This window comes from Oryctolagus cuniculus, chromosome 14, assembly GCF_051225735.1.
Source record: "Oryctolagus cuniculus isolate XC-2025 breed Fujian yellow rabbit chromosome 14, ASM5122573v1, whole genome shotgun sequence".
Lineage (NCBI taxonomy): Eukaryota > Metazoa > Chordata > Mammalia > Lagomorpha > Leporidae > Oryctolagus > Oryctolagus cuniculus.
Window position 1 is genome coordinate 38,562,502 of NC_142880.1, and position 16,326 is coordinate 38,578,827.

Below are 16,326 nucleotides of genomic sequence, written 5' to 3' on the forward strand. Positions count from 1 at the left end.
TGCAGAGTCTCTCACTGGCCAAGTCATTGGATACAGAATAGACCATCTGAAGTGAGAAGATGCTGGGGAGGCAAGAACAGGACCAGGATGGGAAGAACGGACATCATGGAACAAATAGTCCCAGATGTTCTTGGACAATTAGGGAGAGGGTACAGGTCTTGCAAGGGCTACAACACATTCTGCCATAGAGACAGGGCTGATTTGGCTTGAAACACAAAAGAGATGCTATCAGATTTGCATTATCAGGCTGCTGTGGCATAATAAATAAATAACCATATAAGTAGATACACAAAGTTGGACTGGATGTTTGGCCTAACAGTTCAGCTGCTGCTTGGGACACTCCCATTCCATAACCGAGTGCTTGGGTTTGAATCCCAGCTCTGTCCTTGATTCCAGCTTCCTGCTAATTTGTCCTCTGGGAGGCAGTAGGTGATGCCTCAAGCAGTTGGGCCTCTGCCACCTGTATGGGAGACTCGGATTGAGTTTTGGGATCCTGGCTTTGGCCTGGCCCAGCCAAGGCTGTCGTGGGCATCTGCAGAGTGAACCAGTGGAAGGAAGATCCCTCTGTTTCTCTCTCTGTCACCCTAACTTTCAAATGAAAATAAATAAATAAAACTTTAAAAGCAGAAAATTAATAAAAGCTTAAATGGGCAAGCAACGCAAATAAAATCCCACTGCTCACTCACTTCACAAGCTAAGATGTGGAATCAACCTAAATGCCATCAACTGAAGACTGGATAAAGAAATTATGAGATATGTACTCTATGGAATACTACAGAGCAGTAAAAAGGGGGGGGTGGTGGTGCTGCGGTGGAGCAGGTTAATGCCCTGGCCTGAAGCGTGGCATCCCATATGGGTGCCGGTTAGAGATCTGGCTGCTCCACTTCCCATCCAGCTCTCTGCTATGGCCTGGGAGAGCAATGGAGGATAGCCCAGATCTTTGGGTCCCTGCACCTTCGTGGAAGACCTGGAGGGGACTCCTGGCTCCTGGCTTTGGATCAGCACAGCTCTGGCTGATGCGGCCAACTGGGGAGTGGACCATCGGATGGAAGACCTCTCTCTCTCTCTCCCTCTCCTCTCTGTGTAGCTCTTACTTTCAAATAAATAAATAAATAAATCTTAAAAAAAGAAATCTAGGGGCCGGTGCTGTGGTGCAGTAGGCTAATCCTCCACCTGCGGTGCCAGCATCCCATATGGGCGCCGGTTCTAGTCCCGGCTGCTCCTCTTCCCATTCAGCTCTCTGCTATGACCTGGGAAAGCAGTAGAAGATGGCCCAAGTCCTTGGACCCCTGCATCCACGTGGGAGACCTGGAAGAGGCACCTGGCTCCTGGCTTCGGATTGGTGCAGCTCCAGCCATTGCGGCCATATGGGGAATGAACCAACGGATGGAAGACCTTTCTCTCTGTCTCTCCTTCTCACTGTCTGTAATTCTACCTCTCAAATAAATAAATAAAATCTTAAAAAAAAAAAAGAAATCTAGCCATTTGCAACAAAATGGATGAATGTGGAAAACATCATACTTAGTGAAATAAGTCGGTCCCAAAGGGACAAATACCTACCATATGCTCTCCCTGACCTGTGATAACTGATAGAGCAACTAATAGAGCAAAAAAGGAAATCTGTAGACGTGAAATTGACACTTTGAGAAGCAACGATTCCAACAACCCTTGTTTTGACTATTGAGGAACAGGTGTTTTTTTTTTTTTTTTTTTTCTTAATGGAGAATGTGACTGGGAATAGGAGAAGGAGCAGGAGGTGGGGTGGGATTGCGGATGGGAGGGCGGGTATGATAGGAAAAGTCACTGTATTCCTAAGGTTGTACTTATGAAATTTATACTCATTAAATAAACAGTTTCTTTGGGAAAAAAGTCCCACTGTTCAGTGTGGAACAAGAGACTTGTGTCTCTAACACAGCCAGGCATAGGCCCAGCTATAGTAATGCCTTGCCTGCTAACACGTTGTGGCACCTGTGAAACTCAGCTAACCTTTCTGGGCTTCAGGGTCAAACCCTGTGATGAATGTCCAGAGACCTGGAGTCAGGAGGGTGAAGGAATGACATGGACACCCCTGCCTACTGTGACCCCAGCATGGAAAGTGGTGAGAAAAATGAAGCAAAAGCAGCACATGTCTTAGAAACCAAAGGACACAAGTGTCTTAGAGACCAAGGGAAATCTCAATTTCAAATTAAAATTAGCGAGGGTTGGAGAGTTGAGGTCGCGGGGCACATGGGAAGTAGGTTCTGTCAAAGTTCCTTGGGAGACAGGGACCAAGTGCACTTTATGCTTCATGGGGAATCAGGCCCATGGATCAGCCAGGGGCTGGGACAGTGCCTCCGACCAGGGAGCTGGGACTGAAACGGCTGCCCCACTCCCCAGCTAGGGTTAGAAATGTTCTGCTTACATAGAGAGACATCTGCGTAATGAAGGAAACCAGGCTACGCTGAGCACAGGTGGGACACACTTGATGAGCTCTGGACTGTGATGTTTAGAGGGCCAGGTTGAGGCAAGCAGAGGAGGGAATGGGCAGTTAACAAACAAATGAAAACCAGGGGCCGGTGTGGTGGCTCAGGGAGTCAGCCAGGGTTTATATCCTAGAGGCTAGCATCCCAGGTCGGAAAGCTAGTTTGATCCTGCTGCTCTGCTCTGATCCAGCTCCCTGCTAATACACCTGAGAAGGCAGTGGACGATGGCCCAAGTGCTTGGATCCCTGGCACCCACGCGGGAGATCCGGATGGAGTTTCAGGCTCCTGGCTTCAACCTGGCCCAGCCCCGATGCTGCAGCCATCTAGGGAGTAAGTCATTGGATAAAAGTTCTCTTTCTCTGTCTCACTCTGCCATTGAAATAAGTAAAATAAATCTTTAAAAAATTTTCAAAACCAATGTCACACAAGATAAAGTCTCGAATAAAATTTACAAAACACACAAAGAAATCTATCAATGGATAAATCCATTAGACACAACATGTGAGAATTTATATCCAAAGAAATTGGAATGGCTTAGAAGTCTTCAAATAACTTTAAATTATTAGAATCTTAGAATTCTTAAAGAGATTAAGAAGGAATATCACAGGCCGGCACCGTGGCTCACTTGGCTAATCCTCCGCCTATGGCACCTGTATTCCGGGTTCTAGTCCTGGTTGGGGCGCCGGATTCTGTCCCGGTTGCTCCTCTTCCAGTCCAGCTCTCTGCTGTGGCCCGGGAAGGCCGTGGAGGATGGCCCAAGTGCTTGGGCCCTGCACCCGCACGGGAGACCAGGAGAAGCACCTGGCTCCTGGCTTCAGATCAGAGCAGTGCGCCGGCAGTGGCAGCCATTTTGGGGGTGAACCAACGGAAGTAAGACCTTTCTCTCTGTCTCTCTCTCTCTCTCTCACTGTCTAACTTTGCCAGTAAAAAAAAAAAAGAAGAAGAAAAAAGAAGGAATATTACCTTTCCATCAATATTAAATGAGAAGTTACACAAGCATACTTCAAAAAATTCATAGAAATGGAACTAAAAGATAAGTTTACTTTGGTGCCAAAAATATTGAAACCCGTGCATATGAGGGGTCTTCAAAAAAGGTTCTTGGGAAATGCGTATTGTGAAAAAAAGCCGTGCATGCACTACAGCAAGAATATGAATGTGAGCTTGTTATAAACTTTGTTCACTGAATTAGGAAGGCAACCACAGCAACAGGAGACAGCACGCGCCTGCAGACAGAGTTACAGAACTGGAAGACGGAGCCGTGCAATCATGCAGAGCATGGCCTGGGCAGAGGAGAGAGAAGAATAAAAGTTAAGAGGGGAGAAACATAGATGCAGAAGCTCAATCCACACATCTAATGAGAGTTCCAGGAGGAAAGAATAATGAGGAATTGGGCAGAAAATGAAAATATAATGGCCAGAAAAAGGTCTTGAATTGAGAAGGTGTATAAATTCTCCGAAAAATCACATCAAGGGATGAGGAGGACAGAAATAAATAAGTCACATTTAAGACAGAGTGCTCCAAAATCAGAGCAGAGTTACACAATGAAAATGGATGCCCTTGTTTTGCAAAGATATTTTGAGTGAACCATGGTTGGGAAGGTGGCCCGCGGAGGAGGGACCACAAGGCACTGGGGTTGGAGGTGACCATTCTACCTTTCTCCCGCCTTCAAGTCTGAAACTATGGAGGAGTAGTCACAAAGACAAACAATGGAGGTTAAAATATTAGTTTTATTATGAATAAATCTGGATACCAAACAAGATGATTCTAATCACTGGCTGTATTCCTTTTCTATTGCTTTGTAGTTAACAGATGTTTACAGAATCAATGACTTGCGACAACACACAATTGCGCCCTCACTCTTTCCAGGGGTCAGGAATCTAGACCCTCTGAGTGTGGGTGTGGGATCCCCTGCGCAGGGTCCCACAGGGTTGTGAACACAGCCTTGCCAGGCCTCATTGCTTTCTGGAGCTGCGGGTCCTCTTCCAAGTCCAGGTGGAAGCTGTCCTGGTCCAATTCTTTGTAGTTTCAGGACTGAGAGTATCTGAGCCAAGTCCACTAAAGCTGAAACCACCACGTCTTTACAGGAGTGATGGCCCATTGCCTTTTTCACTATCATGACAGTCCATCACCGAACCAACAATATTCTGTTGGTTTGAAGCAAGTCACAGGCTCATCCCAGCATTTGGGGAGTGGGTGACATAGAGTGAGAACACAGGGTGGCAGCACCTATTGGGGGTTAAGCCTAGAATGACAGGATCTTCTACCAAATTTTCATTTGGAAAATGACACCTGAGGTGCTACCAGACTAAGTCCATCTCAAACCAAGTTCAAGACTTGCGGTTCCCTGGACCACCCAGCTGGCTTTAGCCTGCCAGCAATTCTTTGCAGGGATTAGCTTTCTTGTGATCCAGCTTCCCCGCAGCTGCCACTGTCTGGGATCCCAGCTGGAAGTGGGCATGGTTTATTGGACTCCTCACCGGTGCTGGATTGCAGGTGTTGCCTTCCCTTTGGGGGCCCAGGAGTTTGCACAAAGTTCAGTTTTGCAGCCATTTCTCTGAGGGTAAAATGTCCTCGGAGCACACACAGATTTGGGTGCAGGTCTTGTTTCCTGGGTTCTCCTAGTGTACACTCTGGTTTTGTAAATTCCTCAATGCTTTGTTAATGGAAGGTATCTTTATATTTCATTCAGTTCCAAAGCTTTCCTTATTGGCAGAGTTGATCCAAATTTCCCTGTCATCGGTGCAAGTTTCAGTGTGTGTATCCACCAGAGAAAAGACCATTTTTCAGTCTCCTCTTTCTATTTCATGTTTATGCCTACAAAGCTTCATGAACACCAAGGCTGCCAAAAGTCTCATGTAGGATCCATCAAGGCTCTTCAAAGAATTCAGCCTGGTGTGATATGAAATGGTGTACAGGACACTGTTTTTAAAAAGATTTATTTATTTATTTAAAAGTCAGAGTTACACAGAGAGAGGAGAGGGAGAGGGAGAGAGAGAGAGAGAGAGAGAGAGAGAGAGAGGGGTCTTCCAACCGCTGGTTCACACCCCAGTTGGCCTCAAAGGCTGGAGCTGCACCAATCCAAAGCCAGGAACCAGGAGCTTCTTCCCATGTGGTTGCTGGGGCCCAAGGGCTTGAGCCATGTTCTACTGTTTTCCCAGGACATAGCAGAGAGCTAGATGGGAAGTGGCGCAGCCAGGCCTCAAACTGGCACCCATATGGGATGCTGGCACTGCAGGTGGCAGCTCTACCCACAGTGCTACAGCGCTGGCCTGTCTAGGACACTTTTAAGTAATTATTACTTCTGGCTTTTGGGACTCAGCACGCTAAGCATGTGTCCCCAGCTCACTCAAACATAATGGAAGATCTGGCACCCCATATACACTATGTGTACCCAGTAGCATACCCCACCAGGGGTATGTCTTCTTCCCATTGGATGAAAGCTCTCCCCCCACCCCCCAGCTTCTTTCAGGTCTTTCTCAATCCTCAGGTCTTTCAGTGAGGCCTTCTCTATGCATCCCATTAGAAACTGCAAACAAAGGGTGAGTCTCGTGGCACCATGGTTAAGATGCCCCTTGGGACACCCAGACCGCGTACTGAAGTGCCTGTGTCAGTGCCTGCTTCCCTTGTGATCCAGGTTCCTGCTAATGTGTACCATGCATGGGGGCAACTGGCGGCTCAATTGCTTGGATCCCTGCCACCCGCATGGGAGACCTGGATGGGCTAGCTCTGGTTTAGCCCAATCCTGGCTACTGTGCGCACTTGGGGAGTGAAACAGCAGATGAAAGCTTGCTCGCTCTCTCCACATCCCCCCACTTTGAATAAATACAAGTAAATAAATCAAATGTCTAAAAAAGTTGGAAACAACCTCCCCTCTTCTTAATTTCCTCCAACCTTGGTGTTTTTTTTGTTTGTTTGTTTTTTGTTTTGTTTTGTTTTTTTTTTTTCCATTATCCTCTACCATCTTACATATGAGAGAGCTTCGCTCATGGAAAAATGGCTTTAAAAGATAAGTTTATTTTGAATCAAAGAAAATTTTGCAATCCAGGCATAGCTTTTTCATAAAACGCATTTTCCATAAACCTTTTGGAGACCCCTCCTGTTGTCTGTTCTGGTTCTGTCCAGCAGCAGTGCTACCTCTCCAATCTTGGTGACTCTGCATGACCTCCCAGCTCCTAGGTCCCCTAGCTCTTACATAGGATCTTTCTTGACTGTGACGATGGACCAGAAGGTAGGAGACATTTTAATACTATTGTTACCATTATTACTGCCCAGTGATCATTTCATAATAGTGTGATGGCTTGTAGGAAATGACCAAAAGGTCCTCCTATCTCTCTTCACACACACACACACTCACACACACACACAATTGAATCTCCATCCCCTCAAATCTGTGCTGGGCTCACCTGTGTTAGTCTCTAGTATGGGGTAGCAATGATGCTGAGAATGTTTCAAGTGTAGGTCTCAAAAGCCCTGGCAGCTTCCACTCTTACCCTCTTGGATCCCTCGGACACTGATGTGAAGAAGTCTGAGCTAGCCTCTTTGAGGTTCAGAGACCACAAGGAAAGAAAGATCCAGCCAGCTTTTTGCACCAATTGCCAAGCAGCAGGAACGTCTCAGACATATAGCCCCATTCAAGCTATGAGACGACTGTGACACCACTGTATAGTTATGGTCATGATCAGAAACACTGCTAAGTTGATCCCAGCCCAAATTACTGAGTCATAGCACCATGAATAAATAAAAAAGTTATTGTTTTAAACCGCAAAGTTTTGAGGTGGAACAGAAAACTGAGACCAAATTATTTGCCAAAGAGCACAACTGGAAATATCTTAAAAATCATTTTAGCAGCTATTTATTCAAGAAGCAAAATATAGGAGTCCACTTCCTATCCCAGCATAATAAACCCCTATCAAACTAACTTACCTGCAGATAATAGTTTAAAGCTTTGGGGAAAATATAAAAATCACCTGAAGGCTCAGGAGGGCAAATAAAAGCAGGACAATATCAGAGGAGACATTACACCTGAAGAAGGGAATTGTGAGACTTAAGCTTTACGTCTTCCATGGCTTTTATCCTGAGAGCTGAGAGCAAGCTATCATTGGTGCCACGTGGGGTGACGAACTCTTAGAGAAATTCACAGTCTCCCTAGATTGAAGGACCAGAGGTTAGAGTTCAAGGCATCCCCAGCTTCTAGAAAGGAAGAGAGAAATTTCACAAATAAGAGAATCATAAAGGGGATAAAGGAAGGAGGGAGAGAGAGTGTGAGCCCGAAGGCTGTCCGTGGAGTTGTGATTGGACCCTCTATTGCCTGTGTGTAGGACAGACTTCAAGTCTCTCAGCGGAACCAAAACAACAGAACCCACCTACCTCAGGAAATACAGCGTTTCCAGTTTGAATTCAGTCAAGCTAAAGCACTAGACAAGTAAACAGCACAGTATTCTTCAGAGTAGCATAACATAACAGAGATTCTCCACAGTGTATCGTTCATAACAGCTGGGGAACGTTCCAGAATTACTCAACATTTGAATAAACAGAAAAATATGATCTATTCTCTAGAGAAAAGACATCAATTGAGATCAGTCTTGAGGTGATGATTGGGCTTGTGAACTGGATTGTTTTTCTTATTTGACAGAGTTATAGACAGTGAGAGAGAGAGAGAGAGAGAGAGAGAGAGAGAGAGAGAGAGAAAGAAAGGTCTTCCTTCCGTTGGTTCACCCCCCAAATGGCCGCTGTGGCCGGCGCACCGCGCTGATCCGAAGCCAGGAGCCAGGTGCTCCGTCCTGGTCTCCCATGCGGGTGCAGGGCCCAAGCACTTGGGCCATCCTCCACTGCCCTCCTGGGCCACAGCGGAGAGCTGGACTGGAAGAGGAGCAGCCGGGACTAGAAGCCGGCGCCCATATGGGATGCCGGTGCCGCAGGCGGAGAATTAACCAAGTGAGCCATGGTGCCGGCCCCATGAGCTAGATTTTAAAGTAGCCCTTAGAACTATGTTCAAGGATATAAAGGAAAACATGTTCCTAATAAATAAAGATAGGAACATTCAGAAAAGAAATAAAAACTATTTTTAGAGAATAAAATGAAAATTCTAATTTCTAAAATTTTAAAAAATGCTGGTTGAGCTTAATAGTAGAATACAGATAACATAAAAAAGATTGGCAAACTTTAAAAATTCAATAGAAATAATCCAATATGAAAAACAAAGAAGAGAAGAAAAAATGAGTAGACCCTCTGGGAACTGGGGATAACATCAAAAGTTCTAATATGTACATAGTTGGAGTCAGAAGAAAGAAAAATGAGGCAGAAGAAACTATTTGAAAAAAAAGAATAAATGAAAAATTTCCAAATTTGGAGAAAGACACAAATGCACAGATTTAGAAAGGAGAGCAGGCCGGCGCCGCAGCTCACTAGGCTAATCCTCCGCCTTGCGGCACCGGCACACCGGGTTCTAGTCCCGGTCGGGGCGCCAGATTCTGTCCCGGTTGCCCCTCTTCCAGGCCAGCTCTCTGCTGTGGCCCGGGAGTGCAGTGGAGGATGGCCCAAGTCCTTGGGCCCTGCACCCCATGGGAGACCAGGAGAAGCACCTGGCTCCTGGCTTCAGATCAGTGCAGCACGCTGGCCGCGGTGGCCATTGTGGGGTGAACCAACGGAAAAGGAAGACCTTTCTCTGTCTCTCTCTCTCACTGTCCACTCTGTCTGTCCAAAAAAAAAAAAAAAAAAGAGAGAGAAAGGAGAGCAAATCCCAAGGATAAGTTTAAACAAGCACACACATACATACACACATACACACAGATGTACACATACATACATATACATACATACACACAGGTGCACACATACATATACATACACAGTTTCACACACATATACAGACATACACACAGATGCACACACATGTATACATATATACACAGGTGCTACATATACACACAGGTGCACACACATACACTTGCACACAGATACATACACACATACCCACAGGTACACACATACACACAGATACATACACATACATACACACACAGGTGCACATATACATATACATACACAGTTTCACATACATATACAGACATACACACAGATGCACACACATGTATACATATACACACAGGTGCACACACATACACATGCACACAGATACACACATACACTCAGGTGTGCATATACACAGACATACACAGAGATACATGCACATACATACACACAGATGCACACATACAGACATATACATACACAGTTGCACACACATACAGACATACACACAGATGCACACACATGCACACATATACACACAGGTACACACACATGCACAGACATGCACACAGATACATACACATGCATACAGACATACACACATACAGACATACACATATACAGGTGCACACGCATACTCACAGACACACACATACAACTGGGAGTGTCAGAGTCAAATGCTAAAAAATCAATGTGAAGGAGAAAACTTTTGAAAGAACCCAAAGGTCATCGCATGCCAAGGGAAACACTGCATCAGAGTCAGGGGAACTCTTCATTGCGGATTCGGGGAGGATTTCCAGAGGAATTGCTGCTCCTCTCCAGCTGGGCAAATCCTGTGAGCTGGAGGCTGGGAATGCTTGAGGGAGAAGGTTCTGACGCAAATAGCCAAAATGAGAGAAAGAGGAATGAGATGTTCCTGGTCAGCCTACCAGGGACCCGATCAGAAAGTCTGGTGCTTCTTGGAGCCTGGGGAATTTCTGAAATGGAATCGGAGGAAAGAAATTTGGGGGAAGGCCCACAGCAAGAAAAGGGGGGAAGACCTGGAAGATTTTGACCATTTCACATTGGTTTCTGTTACCGCAAATTCAGTGCTGCTCCTGGTGTCAATCAAGATAATAAGGACAAAGCTTTGGGGTGAAGGAAAAGAGAATGTTGATTCTGTCGACAGATGAGAATGCAGTAGACTTCCAGGTCTCAAGGAGCGTGGCCCTGCTGGACGACGGTGTGTGGGGGCTTATCCAGGGGTTACAAGGAAGGGCATGGGGCCTGGCGAGACCGCGAGAGCTGCCGAGCTCCGGCGACAGGTGCCACGGCATGTCACTAGATCCATGGCAGCACATCCCTTACCTGTCTCCTGGTAGCTCTTGAGGCCCACAGGTGGTGAGACTAGACCCAGCCTGACCGGGTCCCCCTGCTCTGGAAAAGCGATGAGGAACAAGGCAACATGTGCCTTAGGACGCGGGCAAGTAGGAAGCCCGCAGCCAGCCCTGGAGCATCGGCTTTCCGGCTTTGCACTTCAAATGCGTCTGCTTTTGTTGTTTTACGCCCGGTTACATTCCCTTAATAGCCTTTCTTTCCCTCTGTTCTACCACTAAGCAGAACCTTTCTCTGGATGACTGCCTGCAGCGAGGGCTTTGAAACATGAGAAAGCGGATTCTGCCCCTCCCGTTCACCAGGAAATCACCGAGCTCTGGGGGTAGCTGAGGCGAAGTCACTTTTCCCTGGGCAGCGCTGTGGCCCTGTGCTGAGCGACGTGGCCTCTTGCGCACATCACGTCTTCATGATGGAAGACAAATCAGTAACAAGACCTCGGCGTGCAAGCCCAAGCTTGGTCTTGTGACGCTTGTTCTTTTCCCACCCTGGGCTGGGAATCAGGTGTTGGCTTTTGTAATCCAAGTCTCTTCAGTTCTTTTTGTCCCCCCACTCCCCTCAACCCCCTACCCCCGCCCCGCCTCGGTCTCCCAGCAGCTTCACAAGGAAAGGAAATGACCAAGAAGTAGCAGCTGCCTGCCGCCTGCCTGGTGCTGCAGCCGAGGGCTCCTGCCAGACGCCGCCGAGCAGCGCCGGGGGCAGGTGCACTCCAGCAGCGCCTCCGCGGCCTTGCCGGCCAGTCTGCAGCTCTTTCCTGTTTGAGCTCAGCACCGTTGGCTGTCCTAAGCATGGTAAACAGCAGCAGGCTCTGCAAAGCCCTCCGCGCCCCCAACTCCCCCCCCCCCCCAAGGGTCGCTTTCAACTTCTCCTCTGGAGGAGGCAGGAGGGGGCTGTCTGAGGACTGGGTGGAGCACGAGAGGAAGCACACGTGACCCGGGCCCTGGCCTGGCCTGCTGTGTTTCTTTCTTCTTCATGTTTTTTTTTTCTCCCCTTTTCACCTCTCTCATTATTTTTGGCTGGCTCCTTTGTGCAGGCCGCCTTCTGTACAGCGACAGCTGCTTTGAACATCAGTCACATGAGGTCATCTGCCAGGCTGGCCGCTTCTGGTCCCAGTGCTCCGAGACCTCCGGCTTTGCGTCAGCTTCAAAGCCCCCTCCCTCCCCCCCAACCCACCCCCATGTGGTGGCTCCGCCTCCTTCCCCCGCGGCAGGCTTATGAAGCGTCCAAGGCTGGAAGCTTCCACCTCATTTAGCAAATAGGAGAAATCAGGACCTCAGAGGTGCGGAGAGGGCCACGGGGAGGCCCTTGTGGGTCAGGGAGTGGAAGGAGCGGAGCAGGAGCAGGACCGGCGGGCGGCGCGTCCAGAGGGGCATTCCTCAGGGAGCCTCCGCCTGCCTCCAGTGTGCGCCCTGGTGGTGACATTGAGAGGGTGGGCGGGGGAGGCCAGGGACAGGATTCCACTCTCCTCCTCCTGTCCCTTCTTCACTCACTCACTCATTCAGCAGATGCTTGGTAGGTGGCATGCCGTGTCCTGGGACTTGCAGGCACGGAAATACAGCAGTGACCCTGCAACACTTGGCTCCCATGAAACTGACATTCCGTTGTCTGAGTTTTCCTGCACCGAAGATTATTTTTGGAGAAAAGTTTCTATTGTGTGGTTTTTTGTTTTTTTGTTTTGTCTTTTTGGAAAATAACTTTTTTCCCCCATATCTGGTTCTTCGCAGCATTAACGGATTTGCAACTCTAAGTGTGGATTTTGCCACTACGTAATGCAAACTGGCTGCTGATCTTCTCACCCATGGCAATTTAAAATCTAGCAAGAAAAGGCCCCAAAAAGAGAAACTGCCTAGACAGCGTCAGCTCTGCTTACTGGCAAGTGTGGAGGAGAAATCATGGAGCAGGTTGGCAGTCCTGGGGGTAGTTCTGTCAGGGCTTCCTGTAATATTTGGCCCTCTGTTTTCTCATATATGATACAGTGATAGAATACTATTTGACTACTTTAACACTGACCCCTTTGGTTGGCGGGGGAGTGAAAGTGGGTCTAGGAGTCCAGAGCCTTGATTAATTTCAGAGTTAACCCTGAGAGCCACCTGTGAATCTGCCCACCTAGGATCTTTGTTTTGAAAAGTTAAACCCCGGGGGCCAGCACTGTGGTGTATCGGGTAAAGCCACCACCTGCAGCACTGGCATCCCATATGGGTGCCAGTTCAAGTCTGATCCAGCTCTCTGCTATGGCCTGGGAAAGCAGCGGAAGATGGCCCAAGTTCTGGGGTCCCTGCACCCATGTGAGAGACCCGAAAGAAGCTCCTGGTTTCTGGCTTCGGATTGGCACAGCTCTGGCCGTTGCAGCCAATTGAGGAGTGAACCAGGGGATGGAAGACCTCCCTCCCTCTCTCTCTCTCTCTCTCCCTCTCCTTCTTTTTGTGTGTAACCCTGATTTTCAAATAAATAAATAAGTCTTTAAAAAAAGAAAAGTTGAAGCCAAAATTTGTAAACCAGCACACTTCCAGGGTCTGGCTATGTTAGTTATGTTTCGCTGCAACACCAGCTATACCAACCCGGAGTAGGTTTTTTTTTTTTTTTTTTTTTTTTTTTGACAGGCAGAGTGGACAGTGAGAGAGAGAGACAGAGAGAAAGGTCTTCCTTTGCCGTTGGTTCACCCTCCAATGGCCGCCACGGCCGGCACGCTGCAGCCGGCGCATCGCGCTGATCCGAAGCCAGGAGCCAGGTGCTTTTCCTGGTCTCCCATGCGGGTGCAGGGCCCAAGGACTTGGGCCATCCTCCACTGCACTCCCGGGCCACAGCAGAGAGCTGGCCTGGAAGAGGGGCAACCGGGACAGAATCTGGCGCCCCGACCGGGACTAGAACCCGGTGTGCCGGTGCCGCAAGGCGGAAGATTAGCCTATTGAGCCACGGTGCCGGCCAAAATCAACCTCTCCTTTATAAATCTCGCAGTCACACAGTCACAGGTAATTCTATTATAGAATAGAACATGGACAAAGACAAACACAGCATTGGGAATGCAGGAACAGCCTAGCTGGGTGGTTTGGCTCCGGGACTTTGGTCATCTGAAAGCCTGATTGGACCGGAAGGCCTATGGCCAACATGGCGCTCTCACAAGAGGCCTCCGTGAGTGAGCCAGGGACACTTGAGTGTCTGTGACAAGGCTGCGAATTTCCCCAGCTCAGGCAACCGCAGAAACAGTGAAGGAGGAGGCAGCCTCACTGCCTTTTATGACCTGTCTCCTAAGAGCACACCTGGTGAGCATGCCTCATTCTATTGCTTAGGCACGAATCACCAAGCCCCACCCACAATGGAAGGAGCAGAAATTAGGTGCCATCTGTCAAGAAAGGAATATTAAAGAATTTGTGGACATTTTTTAAAATCATCACACGTTTTTTAAAACCTCACGCATTGTCATTTATTTTTGTCTTGGATTATTTTATTATTATTATTACTGTTATTTGAGAGAGAGAGAGAGAGAGAGAGAGAGAGAGAGCATGTGTGCTCTCACTTGCTGGTCCATTACTTAAATACTGGGGCCAGGCAGGCACCCTCCTATGTAAGCCATCACCACCGCCCCCCCCCCCACCCCGCCCGGGGTCCACAGTAACAGGAAGCTGGAGTCAGGAGCCACCGCTGGGACTTGAATCCAGGCACCTCAGCAGTATGGGATGTGGGTGTTTTGACTGCTTAGTCTAAATGGCTGCTCTTCTTGAATAATTTCAAAACAAATCACAGAAACAATAGCATTTCACCTGTTAAAGCTTCACTAATTATTTTTAAAGAAAAACCACCATACTAAAATCACATTCAACAAAATCTAAAAACCAGTTTGTTTTCAATTCTAAAATTTTAAAATGATTAAGCTTGACATGAAAGTTTAGGTTTCTGTCTTTTAATTTTTTTTTTTAGAAATAAGAAGGCATTGTCAGCCCAGGCCTGTCTTCTCAGAGGGTCAGAAACCGCTTTAGATGGGACATGAACTCCTCTGGTTGCCGTGTGTGAGATCAGATTTGAATGCCAGTCTAGACCTCAGGAAGCTGGCTGCTGTGGAGAAGGCAGAAGGCTGACCCCTGGCGTAGGCCGGACACCTGCAGAGAGGAGATGAGACAGGTGTGGGCTGTCCCAGGGCAGCAGCTACCTCTGGGGCAGCAGGGAAGACAGGTCGGCGAAATAGGTCTCAGGAGATCTGCTGTCTGTTCCCCTGACAGATCTGGACAGCAAAGGGTTAGACACAGCAGAGCCATTCAAATTTGAGAGAACCGTGAGTCGCCCGCTATGGACCAAAGTTCCACATTGTCTTCCTGGGCCCACGTGAACCTCAGGTCTCCTACAACCTAGAGAGGGTGTGGTGCCAGTGGAAAAAATAACATAAACCCGTGAGCCAACTCTATCAAGGAGGGCAACTCTAGTCACATGCAATTTGGTTTTCTTTAAAAAATTTATTTTATTTGAGAGGCAGAGAGAGAGAGAGAGAGAGAGAAAATCTCATCCACTGATTGCATTAGCAAGGGCTGGAGCAGGCTGAAGCTGGGAGCCTAGAACTCAGGTCAAGGTGTCCCACATGGGTGGCAGCGACCAACTACTTCAGCCCTTACTGTTGTCTCCCAGGGTGTGCATTAGCAGGAAGCTGGAATGGAAGTGGAGCCGAGATATGGACACTGGCTCTCCAATGTGGGCTGTGGGCATCCCCAGCAATATCTTAACCCCCCATTCAAATGCCCACCCCTACACACAACTGTAGCCATTCTCCAAGTGTAAAATCCTTGTTTGCTCACACTAGATTTTTGGAGCTCAGAATGCATTTTCCTATGGAAACAGCATGTTCTGTGGTGGTGAAGTCCACAAGCCAGTTGTGATGGTGTGAAATATATATTTGGTTTTCCTCAGTTTTCTGCTACAAGCTCCTAAAATCCTTGGAACCTCCAGAGAGATAAATGTCTGTTGTATGCTGGTGAGATCACTGTTGGCTGCCAACCCTCAGGGTAGCTTCAGAATGGGGGTTGGTCCCTGGAAACCGAGGCCCGGACTAGAGGGTTGGGACTTTCACTCCAATCACAAGAGTCCTGGGTGGGGAGAAAGACTGAAGGTTAAGTTGATCACCAATGGACAATGATGCACTCAAGCATGCCTGTGAAATGAAGCCTCCATAAACACCCAAAGGGACAGGGTTTGGAGAGCTTCCAGACAGCCAAACACGTGGAGTTGCCTGGAGAGTGGTGCACCTGGGGAGGACACACAAGCTCTGTACCCCTTCCCACATCCCTTGTCCTATCTGTTTCTTCATCTGGTGGCCACTGGTCACCTCTGTAATACTCCTCATAGCAAACCACTAAAGACAAGTCTCCGTGTTTCCCTGAGTTCTGAGAGTTGGCTCCTGGGGACCCAGGCTTGTAGCCAGTTGGTCAGAAGCCTGGGTGCAACAATCTGGGTCTTGCAATTGATACCCAAAGGTGGAGGCAGTCTTGTGGGATCTGACACTTTCTTCACAGAGATGGTGTAAAGACTGAACTGAATTGGTGGGCATTCAGCTGCTGTCGCCGGCAGAACCGACCGGAGCGGGGCAATACCCCCATGCACCCAGTTGCAGAACTGCTTTGTGCTGAGAGAGCACAGGAGAGGCTGAGTCTGTTTTGCCCCCAAATGGTCAGGCTGCTCCTTACAATATGCTGGGGAACTCAGTTACAAAGCCACCCATCTATCAAAGGGAACAATGTTTCTTGAGAAAACTTCAGACTGG